Here is a 15,241-nt window from a genome sequence, read left to right on the forward strand (position 1 = left end):
CTGAGGACACACCCTTATGTACAGAGAGAAGAACCCTTTTGTAATATTATTATGCTGGTGGGGAAGGCTATCAAGTTTCTGACACACATTTGTCTTTCCCAACTTGTGAGGGTCACTGTACTGGACCTGTTTGGAAAGGCACTCACAGTGAAGAAAACCTGCTCAAGGAGCCTGAAAAGCTGTTGGCAGAAAACAGGCATGTGACAGGCAATTGTGATTCTTTGTCTTGCTGCAGCAAAGGAAATAAGAAGTGGACAAGTGGCTGGGGAGAAAAGATAACTGTAAACTTTTCAATACCCGTTTCTGCTAAAAATTGCTCCTCTTCCCACCACCTTTTATTTCCACTGGGAAAGGATACAGTATTCCCATACAAAAAACAAAACAAAACAAAACAGGTAAGACTGCAAGTAGTACAGTAGACTGGTGTTGCCATCACTGGGTTAGATGCCAGTCTAGGAGGTTAAGTGGTACAGCAGGTTTAACTTGTCTCATTACACACCTGGAAGTTTTTGAAGATCTGTGCAAGCTTTCCCTGAAAGTTAATCTCCGGGAACACCCAGCACATGAAATAGGTACCCCCTTCTCAAAAGGCGTGCATTGTCAGTAAACCTGTGGACAAACGCCGGATCCCTCGGCCTGAAGCAAGATGAGCAACGCAACCCCATTGTCGCCTTTGACTGGACTTAACCGTCCAGGGGTCTTTTACCTTTTTTTTACCTTTACCTACACATTAAATAGCTCTAAAGTTTCCTTAAGACAGGAGTAGCCATCACTTCAAATGTGAATGCTGAAGCCACAACAAGCAGAAATAAACAAATGTTGTTTTGCTTCTGAACTGACAGAATTCCCTCTATCTTACTCACTGCAGTAACGTTGCTAATGTGTCTGTTTCAAGTAACTGCAGAACGTCAAGGTCCATACATTAGGTGGTTTTAGTGAGTAGACAAGAATGTGGGTCTTTGTTCCTAGAGCCTTTGCAAAGGCAAGTGGGGGCAGTTCAAGATGTCTGACTGACAAATTTCATTTTGCCCCTTAGAAGGCAGATCCTCTATAGTAGATGCAGCTAGGTAATTACATCATGCTGCTTTTTGCTTGGTAGCCCAGGCAAATAAAAGTATTTTCAAATGGCATCTGAAACCCAACAATGCAGGAAGCAGACACACCTTTGAGGGGACAACCATGGAGATGAACCTTCTATGCATCCTCTCACCCTGAATCCTGTGGGGAGGGGGAGGCAGGAGGAACTATGAACATGTTGGTATTGGAATTGATTGTGGTGGTGGGGTGAATTTGCTGTTCTGTCTCAGACAACAAGATGTCTTGACCAGGCTCTGTTGCTTATAATAACCCAAATAACCCCAAGTATAATGATAACTTGTCAAATATGAGACTTCTGGTGCTTTGAAAATACATTGACTAACTCACTAATTTAGCTATCCCATGCAAGGCTACTGTATTGAATGGGGCTTCTTCTCAGTGTGGTAGATGGAAACAGTCTTCAGAGCTTCCAGTGTCCCATAGGACAGCTGAATGGAACAATGTATCTATGACTTCCTTTCTGGGCAAACGGATGTTCCTGGAAGTACAGTACAGTATGTTGTGCATGAACTCATGTCTGGCACTCAAACATTAGCTCTCTTACAGTGAAGCAAAGTGGATGGTATTTCATCTTTCCAAAACTGTAGAGCAGGGACTGGGAATCCATGGCCCTCCAGATGTTTTTAGACTACAACTCCCACCACCTCAGACAATTGTCCATGCTTACTGGGGCTGATGGGAGTTGGAGCCCAACAATGTCTGGTCTGGAGGGCCACAGTTCTCCCAAACTCTACTGAAGAGGGCTGAAGACAGTTTGCATCTAGTTGTTTTAAGTTGTGTTCTGTGTCAGCAAACAGCTCTTCCAATTCTGAAGCAGAATAATTATTTCTGGATGTGGCAAAATAAAAGAACCATTTCTGAAACAGAAGAAACAGAGACATCTGAATTGAGGACTATGACCTATATTTTGCCGGAAATACAGGCACCAAAGAACTAAGAGACTGTGCTTGATAGCATGTCATAATGCATTTTTATCGTTAAATATTAGCTTTAGATAAATAACAGCAGCCCTCAGCATCAAATCTACAGGAAATGTTAACAGCAGCTAATCCTTATCTTAACAGTCACAATTTTTAAGTTGGCTATTTATGGCAGGAAGGAATAAAGCAAGCAATAGCTCAGCAAACGTATCAAAGCTGCACAGGTAGTTTAAACTGGTTATTGGTAATCTTAATTTTTGAACTGCTAAATATTTTCATAAGTCAATTCAGTGCTGTGATTAAAATAACCTGGGAATAAGAGGTCTTATGTAAAGTAAGATAAATTTCGTTCTTGGATAGCTGTGACCAAGCTGACATCGGATTTGGATGCGACTTCTTTGATATTAGACTGGATCCACTTAGAACCGTCTTCTAAGTCTGATATAATATTAGTACCATTACATCTAACTTCTTGATTGGAAGGTGAGGAATGACACATGGATTTGCAAATAGTGGAGCCCTCGAATGACCTTTGTCCATTAAAAATAAATGGACTGTAAGTACCGGTACATTAGGAACATGCAGTCTCATCATACAGCCCTAGTGCTGTAAATTACACTGAATACCTGTGTGTGTAATAATGGGCTGGGGTTTACAGTTTGATCCTATGGTATTGGTTCCAAGTTCCTACTGTGGTTCTAGAAAGTACAGTACTCCTGCTGTTTCCTGTATTTGGAACAGGAAACTATTATCTTACAAGCATCAATCAATTCCTGTAACATGGGTAGCATTTTATTAATGGGAAGATTACAAATATGCTCAGTGCCCTTGAGTTCCATGGGATTTGCACCTGAGCAAAGGTACATAGGTTTGCATCTTTAATGTATTTGAAAATCCCACCGATTCTTGCTTCCTGGTCATTTGTTTCACTTGCCATTTGGGAGGACCACAGACAGAAATAGTGGAAACATACCTAGGGCACTGGCTTGAGAAACACGATGGTCAGTTGCCAAGAAAAAAGTATGAAAAGCTACTGTACTGGAGGCAGGAAGGATAGTTTCCTGAGATCTCCCCTGGGGGCTGGAGGGCATGTGATATGTTGCAGGGCAGAGCCATGTTATGCTTTGGGCACACTATCATTTTATGAAATCTTTAAAGACTGATTTCTGCGTCATAAATATGCTGCTTGTGATAGCCTCTTTGCGATAACTTTATGCTACAGCCACTTTAACATGAAGAGTTGGTCCTAATGTTGTAATTCTGCATCATGATATTCCACAGCAGTGCACACATTCCTGATGGTGACTGCTGTCAAATGTCTTCACATGCTGTGGAAATATAGTGTGGTGTCTGTAATACGACAATGAAGAGGACAAGTCATTACAGACAGAGAGGCTGTTTCAAGTGGTTTTATCTGACAATCATAGCGTACAGAATAGGCCTTGCTGGTCACAAATATGGACTTGGCGCAAAACAGCAGCAGTTACCCACACACGCGCGCGCACACACACACACATTTCCATTTCTTTCTCATCTGTTATGAAAAGGAAGCCTTTTTATATGTAATTGGACTGCCCACGTCCTGCTTTCCTACTGTGGATTAGCAACACACGTAAATGACACAATATTGTACCATTATTCCTATCAGAGAAACATGTATGTCAGTCCTTGGCTAGAAGATTTTAAAGACACTGCTTCTAATATTTATTTATTTTGGCAATTCACAGGAAGAGGGGGCACAACACATTTTGTCTGGAGTATCAAAATAAATGGTAAATAATGTGTGACTCCTTTTAATTCCTTAGGCTATGAAAGTACTGGAAGATGTCACTGGAACATGGCACAATCCATTTGCTTTAATAATGGCTATTCCAAGCTGAAGCATCATTTAGTTTCAGGACACTACAGGAAGGAACTGAGAACTGAGAAAATAATAAGGCAACAGACCAAGTAACTTAAAATCCATGTTGTCTTCTTCCTGTGCCAAGTGGCAGAGATTTTGGACTGGGGGAAGTCTCGGGCATAGCACTACCAATGGTCTCCCTTAATCTAGAAAAGGCAAAGTGGGTAAAATTCTTGCATAATGCTCTGCTCATTTCATAGTGAGAATGGCAGTGAGGTTGTGCTGGTCTTACCAAATCTCTAACTGCCACCCTCCACAGCTACCTCTGCCAAGTATAGTTTTGCTATAGTAAGAGGCCTACCTCCTTAATGAATGCTCCAGCTTCAGAATTAAGCTAGCTGGCAAAGTGTAGGCAGGGATGGGCAGACAACTTTAAATGTTTTAATTGCCTGGTGAGTGACGTTAGTACACATCAGCAGGCATTCGTAAAGTCTGTGTGCAAAGGTTTACCTCCCTAGAGAGCATCAGCCACTCACTCCACCTTCACTTTTGCTTTTACTTGTTATTTTTGCCACATCATAACAGGTCTCCTTTGCTCTCTGCTAAAACAAAATGGGCAAGCTTCCAGCCAAGGCTACAAATGATGTAACCTGTAGCCCTTTGAGAACTTTTTAAGGGGAAGAAGAATACTTGTGGGCCAGGGTGGGGGACTTTGGATACTTAAGGTGCTTTTTGGTCAATTTGTATGTCTCACATACAAATTTGTATGTCTAACAGTAAACTTTGATCAAGTTAACTAGACCACAGAGCAGCATTTGAGTGAATGCAATGATAGTGATCATAATACCACCTGCACAGAGAATTTATTGTGATATAGTAGAAAAATGTCATAGAGCAGGACATCTCTGGAGAGACTAATGATGGATTTATTGTTCTGCCTCTGAAGTTTTATGCAGCTCAGGGGTCTTGCTTTAGGCTCATATATACAAACACCAGTCAGATTTGGATAGTATGCATACAGCCATATTCAAACACTCTCCTGTCTCCCCTAAAAGCTTTGCAGAAGGGTGGAAGAGACTACAAAGGGGACTGTCTTTTTGAGCTTCGCCTGCATCTGGGCAGAGGAGGCTGGAAACAAAAAGGTGTGTAGCTTCTCCATATTTCCTGAAGTCTGAGCAGGACACAGCGCAGTTGGAGAGTCAAGAACGGTGAAGGTGCTGTGGGAGACACAGGAAGGGCATGGCGGGGGAGAGAGAAATATGTCTTGTTAGGCAGTGGTAAACATATTTCTATCCTTGTTTTCATTGTCAACATATATCACGGAGGGGATTTTTCTTCTTCCTGCTCCATCGCCTGTGCTTTCTCTGTCATCTGAGGTCACGCAACTGCAGCTGATGCTCACAATGTATGCAATGCTGTGAGGAAACCACAAACTCATAATACTGTACATCAAGTATTCCTGATATTAGAAATATATTCTGGATAGGTGTAATCCTTTTGACTTTTCCTCTTTATAGAATCATTCAATGGTAGAGCTGGAAAGGATCATCTGGTCCATCAAAACTATACAAGCACAATTTAGTAACCTCTTCTAGTGGAACTGTTTCTTTCCTCCTGCACTATTTTAACCAAATTACCTCCAAGCAAGCAAACCAAAACAAAATCTTCTCTCAGTTCTGAAGCTCACTGGGTGACTAGGGGTCAGTCACTTATCTCTTAGCCTAGCCTTGCTCACAGGATTGTTGTGATAACAAGAGGGGCAAGGGAAGAAGTACGCATGCTGTCCTGAGCCTTCTTGGAGGAAAGGAGGGGCATAAATGTAATCAATAAACAATAAAATTAAGTAGAATAGGGCTTTATTTTGACTACTATGCACTTTGGGTTGGTCTAGTTTGCGGGCAGCAATAAAACACACGGAGCTGATGAACTGAGTTAAGAAGTCCTTTAATGGCTTGTACAAATATTTATTTACAAATTAGTTTTGTCCTCAGACCATTGCCTTCTGTGCCCAAACTGAAGGCTGCTTCTGTTAAGTTATTCCCAGCAATGAGCACATTTGGCAAAAGTCTGAAAAATCAAGACAGCTGTGGGACCTGGAATGTGGTCCTTTTACTATGTGAATTATTCTCCTTCACAGTCCAACTGGGTGAGCAACTCCTTAAACACTCGAGGCTTGGATCTAACCTTATCATGCTCACTGTCCATTGCTGCCCTGATTCTGATTTAGTATACTGAAGCTATTTATGTTCACACACTGCTTTGAAATAGTTTTGTAGTGTAGGGGTTACTGCAGAGTTGTCTGTTGGTGCTTACATGATTGGAATTACCATATGTTTCTTATTTTAGAAGACGCTGTATTTTGCAGAAAATGTAACTGGCAATATAAAATTGTCTTAAGTGTTATTGCTCATCTGCTCAGCCCCATACTCAGGTCTGTTTCTTGGTCACAGGAGACTGGCACTGTAGTATGATGGAACTTTGAGAACTGGCTTTTATAAACCAAAACATATATTATATTATATTATATTATATTATATTATATTATAATCCAGTGAGCATCTCTTTCACAACTCAGCAAAGCTTGATATAATATTTCAGCCATGTACCTTATTTTTGATATGTTGATAGTAAAGGGAGATGGGAAAGGTTTCTCTCAATATTTTATTCTGTTGCTCTCAAATATTATCTACACATAGTAAATTCCTGCACTCTGCTAGGATGGTCAAAACAGCCCAAAAATGCAGTTATTTGCAAAGTCTAAATCAGACAGGTCAGGAGGCCGTTTCCTGTCTAACCAGCTATCTGAAACTGCTGATGTTAGTTACAGGTCAGAAGGTCGTTTCCTGCCTAGCCAAAAACTGCTGTCAACTAAAAACCACTAGCAAGATGTTTCCTGCTTTGCTTCTGCTTTAAGTAATGCAAGAATAAGAAGAGATACGAAGGGAGTGCTTGGCTTAGCAGAAAGACAGGAATGTTTAGCAAGCAATAAAATGTGTTAAGCAAGCAATATTTGCTAGCCGATTGGGGAAGTCTGGGGGTATAAGAAAGTCTGCTGAAGTGTCTTGCTTTACAGCCAGTGTATTTCTAGGAACTAACCAGCAGGCTGTCTCTGAGTACAGACCTTGACTCTGTGCTCAGATCTCAATAAACTCTTTTTCTCCAAAGAAGATTTTGCTTTCCTGGTACTTTTGTTCCCTCCGAGGTCCAGGGGATGGCGTGGCTAATGGATCCCTAGGTAAATAAGGCTTCATTTCTTTGGGGGCTCGTCCGGGATCAGCCCCCTCCCCAAATACGGACCGGAGGGCCAGGCTCAACCAAGGTGAACAGCTCCAATCGGCGTTCGCATTTCCGGTGCACACCCTGCCAGTTTGTAGGGGGAGATTGCCACACCGTCCTGGAGCGGAGACATCTAGTTGAGGGAGAACAAGAGGACAGAACGGCGCCGAGGGGACAGGTCCGCAGCGGAGAAAGGTAAGCCCGAGGGAAAGGGCTAGGGGCCCGAGGGAAAGGGCCAGAGGCCTGATCAGCCTCACCTGGTAGTTGGCAGTAGAGTGCCCGGCAGTAAGAATGCCACCAGGAAAGGAATTGGTAAAGGTTTGGGAAAGGGAATGGGGCAGAGGGAATTGAGTGTTTTGTTGACATGTTGTGTGTCAGATACTCCAGTGGATGAATTGTTGAATGAGGGCCAAGGCTTAGTGCCCCCTTGGCCGAGCGATTGTAGGGTTGTGCATTTTCTGACAAACTGTAGCATGTGAAGTGTGAGAGAATTTTGAAAACCCAGTTAGGAGGGGAGTATCTGAAAAAAAAAAAAAAAAAAAAAAAAAAAAAAAATAGGGTCTGGAGCAAGCCAATGTATTCCTCTGGAATGCTTTTTTAATAACTGGAAAACAGCCACGAAGAGTGATGATTCACATTGAAAAAACAGAGACTCAAAACTTTATGTGAGGTGGACTTGCCAACCCAGAGAACTGCGTGGCTTTGATTTGCAATTAATCAACCCCCTGTGGCAAATCAACCCCCTGTGGCAAAATATATTAAATGTCCACCCAGACCAGATCCCCTATATCTCTACATGGAAGACCAATGTAAAGAAAAGAATCTACCATGGCTAAAGTCTTGCTGTGACAGCAACACACAGAACAGGATTTGTACAGTGAAGCCTCTGGTGTTAGAAGACCCAGAAGATGAGGAGGGGGAGTGATTAAGCCACCACCTTACACTCCACCAACAGCCCCTCCAAACCCCCCCCCCCCAGGCCAAGATCAAGAAGCACAGGGAGGTGCTGGTGTAGGGGGAGGAGGACCTGCGAAGGAGGATAGTGAGACGGAAGAAGAGGAAGATGAGGAAGATAACGAAGAGTTTAGGAAGACACTAGATGATATGAATCAAGGAAAGAAAATGTGGACAGAAAGACAGAAAAAGAGACTAAAGGAGTTTGTAAAGCCATTTGAGGAAGAAGTTGGATGTAAGCCCCTTGTTAGTTGAGGCAGCAGAATGCTGCACCCCTGAAAAGAGGAAGAGATGGCAACGTAAGTGGGGACAGGCGGCGAAGAGAGTTATGTCTCACAGATAGTATGAGAAAACCAGGAAGGATCAGGCAACTGGAGAAATGCCCCTTCAGAGGGTTTATGATCCACCAGCCCCTGTCCCAGCTGAACAAGCGAAGGCACCACAGACCTACACGGTCCAGCATATACCCTTTTCAAGTGCAGATGTTTGTAATTGGAGAAATCAGAACCCCTCTTTTGAGGAGAATCCAGCAAAGATCGTAAAATTGTTTGAAGGGATTTTTTTTTAAACCTATAATCCCACTTATGATGATGAACAATATCTCCTGGACTCACTACTAATTACAGAAGCATTGCTTGGCCCCTGCATGAGTCAACTAGGGAATAGAGAAGGATCCTTTTATATGGGGCAGGGAACAGCAGCAGGCTTTTCAGGATCTCAAAGTGACAACAAGCCCCAGTGCTTGGCATCCAAACCCCAAGAAGCCTTTTACGCTGTTCATAGATGAAGACCAGGGGGTAGCCAAGGGAGTCTTATGCCAGAAACTGAAAAATTGGCAGCAACCCGTCGCATACTTGTCAGAGAAGCTAACCCCAACAGAACAGAGATTGCCCCCCCCCTGTATGAAAGCGATTGTGGCAGTGGCCACCCTACTCACGAAGGCAGATAAAATTCACGTTTGGACAGGACACCACCTGTGTGACTCCACATGCAGTCCCAGCCTTACTTGACATGAAAGGCACCTATTTCCTATCACAAGCGAAAATGAGGAAGTGCCAGATGCTGTTATTACATTCACGCCTGAAGTTTCAGGTTACCACAGCCCTTAACCTAGCTACCTTATTACAGGTAGGAGAAGGTGAACAAGGGAGCTGCCCACTCAGTCTTACCTGTGCCTGTAACAAAACCCACAAACCAAGTGGTTAATATAATTGGGGCCACAGGTAAATCACAAAAGGCCCCGTTTTTTTGCAGTCTGTTACCTGCTGCCTAGGTGGCCAAGTAGTCCAGCACAATTTTTTTGTATATACCAGAGTGTCCCATTCCTTTATTGGGCCAAGACTTGTTAACAAAATTACAAGCCCAGATTTCCTTCCAACCAATGGGGGAAGTAATGATGACAACTGGACCAGCAGGAGAGTTTTCTTTAGAAATGCCCCTGAGAGACCATTGGTGCTTGATGATGGTAAAAGAAGAGGAGGGAATCCTCCCTGTTAGCCTGCCTCATGATGTTGACCCTGGACTATGGGCGAAAGATAAAAACCAATACCCCATCCCACGACAGGCAGCTGAAGGAGTGTGGGTGCATTTGAAGCGATTGCTTCAACATGGAATCTTGAAACAATGCCAATCACAGTGAAACACCCCACTGTTGCCAGTGAAGAAGGAAGATGGTGGGTACCGCATATAGGCCCCAAAGTTCTGGAAAAGAGGAAAGGATGAACAGGACTTTGAAAAAAAACCATTGACCCAAGAAACAGGGTCTAATTGGGTGTCCATGTTGCCCTTGGCTTTGCTTAGAGTCTGTAGCCTCCCATTGAAACGTATTCACTTGTCACCCTTTTGAAGTGATGTTTGGGAGACCGGTTCCTTATGTGTGCATGCTTTCACCTATCCCTGCTCAAGATGTGGAATTGAACAATTATGTACAGTCTCTCTCTCGAGATTTTCTCTCTCAACCCAGGCCCGAACTTCTTGCATGACCAGTTTGAGCCAGGTGACGAGGTGTGGATGAGACTGGTCCCAGGCACCACTGCCGCCGTGCTGGAAGGGCCCATCTGCTCTCCACACCCACAGCTGTGAAGGTCGCTGGCACCACCCCTTGGGTCCACCACATAAGAAAGCTGCTTCAGATTGGACTGTGTCTCAGCATCCTGAAGATCCCCTCCAGTGACGACCGCCTTGCTGATATCTCTACGCACGGTGAAGAATTGGATGGGAGGGGCGCCCGCAGGCAGCGCCCCCAACGTAGACATTTGTTCTCCAGCCAATTTAGAGGCACCACCGGGACTTTTGATATTGGTACCAGAACTCACTCCAGACGATGTGGAACCACGTTACACCCTTGATGAACAGCAGTGGACCAGCCAAGAAGGAGCAACGCTCCAGGAAGGACCGGACAGCCGTGTTTTTGTGCCCCAACATCTGGCCAGCACAATTGTAAAGAATTACCACGAGTCCACCCATTTGGGAGGCCCAGCTGCTAAGGCGCACCTTGGGAGAATATTCTACCTCAACTAACTGCTGCTATAACTAACTGCTGCTATATCCCAAAATGTGCCCTGTGCGCCAACCAAGAGACTGAGAACTATCACCCTTTGAACTTCTATATGGCAGGCCAACCCCTTTCGTCCGAGGCATCCCCGCCGGTTTGGGCAGATGGGAGATCACATCACCCAAGAACAAGTGCAATCCCTGTGTTTGTTGTGTGTGTTTGCTTTCTTTCCAGGTATTCCCTCAAGCGTACACCTGCAGTCCCGTGGCAGTCTCGCTGAGCCGGTTCACCAGTCCCTCTGAGTGACAGCGTCTGGCGACCCCCTCATCCCTAACTGCAGTGAAAGTAGTCGAGGTGATCCCCTGGGTACATCACACGCATCTGAAGAAGGGTGTCTGGACTTGCAAAAGAAATCCCGCTGACCCTCTGAAGTTGATCATCACCTTGTGTCTGACGCTACCAGGAAAAAGCGTTAGGCCACGGGCAACGAGATCCTGCGACTAATCATCACAAGGACAGTTACAAAGACTTTCTCTTTTCTCTCTTATTTTCTTTATTGACTTGCTCTATGTCTTATTGCCCTGACCCTACCGAACCATACCAACCCTATTGGCCTGCTGGCCTCTGCTACGACTGGTTCGTCTTGCCGGTGGTAAGAGATGGCGTGCTCCTTGGCTATTGGAAACTGGGGTTTGATGAGATTACCGTATTGAGACACCCCACTGCCCCGTTGTGGCTCCTCTCCCACACCACTGACCAGCATGCGTGGACAGTGCTCTTACGGGAAGCTGTAGAGACGATCGAAATCTATCTAGTTCTGTACCGCTCTTGCTGTTGTGGGAGGGTAGTCAACTGTTATCTGGAAGGTAGAGCACTGTACCAACCTCATTTGATAGACCAGGTCCTACTCTTAACCCAGGTGATAGATGGGAGCCTGAGCCAGGTGTGCATTGAAATTACTAAACAAGTGCCAGTAAGAATTGCCACCCCAGGATTTCAGCTTCCATATGCTCTGGTCACTAGGGAGGCAGCACGAGAGTTCAATCCACCCAACAGGGCTAATAGAAAAATTGACCCACATAGTGGGAGCATCAGCTCACCGGTGGGCTCTCATCCTTGAGGCTCAACAGGTAGTCGGGCACAAATATCAGTGGGCTCTTCAACAATGAGCACACCCCCTGAATATTGGTGGGAGGAACCATGGAGATATTGGGTTTGGTGGGTAGGAGTGATATGTACCGCCCTTGTCATATGGATGCTCTCGTATTTCTGTTGGCATGAACGGTATCGTATTTGTGAGGAGAATAGGCCCAATAATGCTTCTATTGCTTTTCTGCTTCTGTATACCCTGCTTAATGCAATGCCTGCAACATATGATGAAAAAGATGATGTCTCGCATGATGGGACCTCGCGTGATTGCTGTAATGAGAGAATATAGACCCCTACCCCAGAACGAATCTAAGTAATAGATTGTTCAAAAGAAGAGGACGGAGTAAAGGGAGATGGGAAAGGTTTCTCTCAATATTTTATTCTGTTGCTCTCAAATATTATCTACACATAGTAAATTCCTGCACTCTGCTAGGATGGTCAAAACAGCCCAAAAATGCAGTTATTTGCAAAGTCTAAATCAGACAGGTCAGGAGGCCGTTTCCTGTCTAACCAGCTATCTGAAACTGCTGATGTTAGTTACAGGTCAGAAGGTCGTTTCCTGCCTAGCCAAAAACTGCTGTCAACTAAAAACCACTAGCAAGATGTTTCCTGCTTTGCTTCTGCTTTAAGTAATGCAAGAATAAGAAGAGATACGAAGGGAGTGCTTGGCTTAGCAGAAAGACAGGAATGTTTAGCAAGCAATAAAATGTGTTAAGCAAGCAATATTTGCTAGCCGATTGGGGAAGTCTGGGGGTATAAGAAAGTCTGCTGAAGTGTCTTGCTTTACAGCCAGTGTATTTCTAGGAACTAACCAGCAGGCTGTCTCTGAGTACAGACCTTGACTCTGTGCTCAGATCTCAATAAACTCTTTTTCTCCAAAGAAGATTTTGCTTTCCTGGTACTTTTGTTCCCTCCGAGGTCCAGGGGATGGCGTGGCTAATGGATCCCTAGGTAAATAAGGCTTCAATAGGATGACCTACTTTAAAGGCTGCTTTCAACATGGCTTTTTTGCAGTCTTAAAATACATCACAATGCAACTTTAGACTGGAGGTTATATGAGTGCCTATTTTATTGCTGACCAGAGTTCAACTGACTGGCTGACTGGATTCTTCCAGACTTGTTCGTCTCTGTACATCCCTGTACAGCTTGATGCCAGAGATACTTTGACGTAACATAAATTGTGGTTCTAAATGTGGAGTATGCTGATTGGTGTGGGGTATACATTTCTGAGAATTGCTCTACCTAGCGCTTGGGACTTAAGAAAAAGTTATAGAACTGAAATCTGTGTGACGACTTGTTCGTCATGTTGGGCTTTCTCTTGGCCTCAGTTGCCCGTTTGTATAATGGCAATAATAAGGTCTGACCTTCCAAGTCTGGAGCAAAGGCCATGTGACAAACCATTTATGATTTCAAAGAAAACAACTAACAATGTGAGGTCAAAGATTAACCGATAAGCGATTTTAACAACAAAATCATATACTGTATTTGCTTTACAAAATGATCCTTTGTCCTTAGGCTAGAACGACCTGGGAAGGGAGCTTGTCGTATTTTGCTCTTGATGGGTGAGCTGGCAACAAACAGCAGCAGGCCTTAAGCAATTTCTAGCTGGTGCAAGAGGAGGGCCGCGTTTCGTCCTGAGTTTGGGTTTCTATCTCTCGGGGGCCTGAGCCGATTTATGTAATCCGGGGAGCCAGAAAATCGCCCCCACGGACCTGTCTCGCCCCACCCAGGAGAAGAATCGCTCCACTCCCCGGGGCGAGGCGCCTAAACTGCCTGTCCCTGGCGCTGACGGGGACACCTCGAAATAGCAGCTGGCCCGATTTCCCCGCCTCGCCTCCAGGGCCCAGATCCCTCCCCGCATGGCTGCCTTTCTAGCCTATGAGCTCAATCGGCAGGCTCGGGCTGGGCGAAGCTCCTCCCTTGCCTAGAAACTGCGCCGGGGAGAGAGCGAGCTTCTGTTTGTTGTGACCAACGCGCCACCCGGCTCGCCTTGCTGCGGCGGCGGCGGCCACGCCAGCTCCTCCCCGGCGGGCGAGTGCGGTCTGGCTGGCTGCCTTGCCGCCTCGCTCCCTCCCTCCCTCCTCGCCGGCTCTCCGGGCTTCCCTGCAGAGGACAAGCGCGGATCATAACAAATCCCAGCTCCGGGAAAGGAGAGAGCCCTCCTCTACCTGTTACCGCAGCTCCCTGGCAGCCTCCCAAGAGCCCCTACCGGCCGCCAGGGGCGGGCTGGGCGCATCCCAGCAGTCCCGGCCGGGTCCCTCCTCCCTCCTGGCAAAGCACTCTGTTTCTGGGACATTCCAGTAATGGGGAATAGCCGGAACCCCGCGCGCAATTTTCACCCTTCTCCTGGAGAGAGACTTTTGCATCAGCCAGTCCCTTCTCCTAGTGAGAGCCCCCGGGGGATTAAGTCAGTGTCTCGTGATCGCGGCACTAGAGAACGTGCAGAATATTCCATAGCTCCTTGCTCTCTCTTTTCAGGAAGGACGTTAGGTTATATTTTCCATACATACGGCGCACGTGCGGTATTCCTTCCCATTCCAAGACTGCACGCAGAAACCATTCGGGTCCTCGGAGACAGGAATTTTATTTGCAGGAGCAGTAAATATAGGTTCCCATGGTAATAGCTGCGCGGTTTAGGTTGCATACCATAAACCTCAGTTTATTTGCTTCGTTTTTGCTGCATAGAAGCGGCTAAAAGAAATGTAGAGTGAAAATGAGGCCCCACGATGGGAAGAAAAACGTCGTGCGGGGATTGCTTTGAGATGTAGCCTCCAGTCTGAAGGAGTGTTCTGTGTGACTTAAAATCTTGCTATATTATCAACACAACTGTTTCAGTAAAAAAAAAAAAGGGGGGGGCTTCTGAACCACTTAGTGGTTAATCTGGTGATATTTCCAGGTTAAACTGGAAATCTGGGTATCCTGCTGTGATAAATCGAGTGCCTGCAAGGGGAGCCTGAGTCTATTATCTCTTGCTTTAGTCTGTTTTATCAGTTAAAGTATATAGTAGTTGAGAGGATGGGTAATGAACTGCATGCAGATTATTAGTTCAAATCTTAGCACTGCTATGAATTTGGTGGACTGCCTTAGATCACCGGCTATGTTTGATCCTCTGCACTATCTATATTATTACTGTAATTCATTCATTAAAGTATTTTAAGCCACTTTCTACAACTACTTTCTCTCAAAGTAATAAGCAAAGGAGTGAGACAATTTACAATATAACAATATAGTCAAACATGGGTGTAGCCAAAGGGGTGGGGCAGCAGCTGCCCCCCCCATCAATAAAAATCAGTACAAATACCATACTTAACTAACTGAGGTTCGCCCCCCAACAAAAGCCTGCCCTTGCCACAAAAATCCTGGTTATGCCCATGTAGTCAAACAAATGAGAAGCTGCTCTGGAGACCCAAGCTGTTTATCATATAAGTTGAAGGCAATTGTAAAGAGGAAGGTCTTTGGGAACAGAAGTTGAATGGTTTGGGGATCACCACTGAGAAGGCCCACTCT

The 15,241-nt window shown here is 45.1% G+C and overlaps 1 long non-coding RNA gene across 1 annotated transcript; it reads right to left on the reverse strand.

Moving 5' to 3' along the window:
- Positions 1-4,767: 4,767 nt before the first annotated feature.
- LOC310673705 lies at positions 4,768-14,064 on the reverse strand. Its single transcript, XR_014509204.1, has 2 exons — positions 13,903-14,064; positions 4,768-5,078 (listed from the first exon to the last, which is right to left on the reverse strand). It is a non-coding gene; the product is annotated as an uncharacterized lncRNA (long non-coding RNA).
- Positions 14,065-15,241: the final 1,177 nt, after the last annotated feature.

The sequence above is a fragment of the Podarcis tiliguerta genome (genome assembly GCF_965153285.1).
Source record: "Podarcis tiliguerta genome assembly, chromosome: 1".
NCBI classification, from domain to species: domain Eukaryota; kingdom Metazoa; phylum Chordata; class Lepidosauria; order Squamata; family Lacertidae; genus Podarcis; species Podarcis tiliguerta.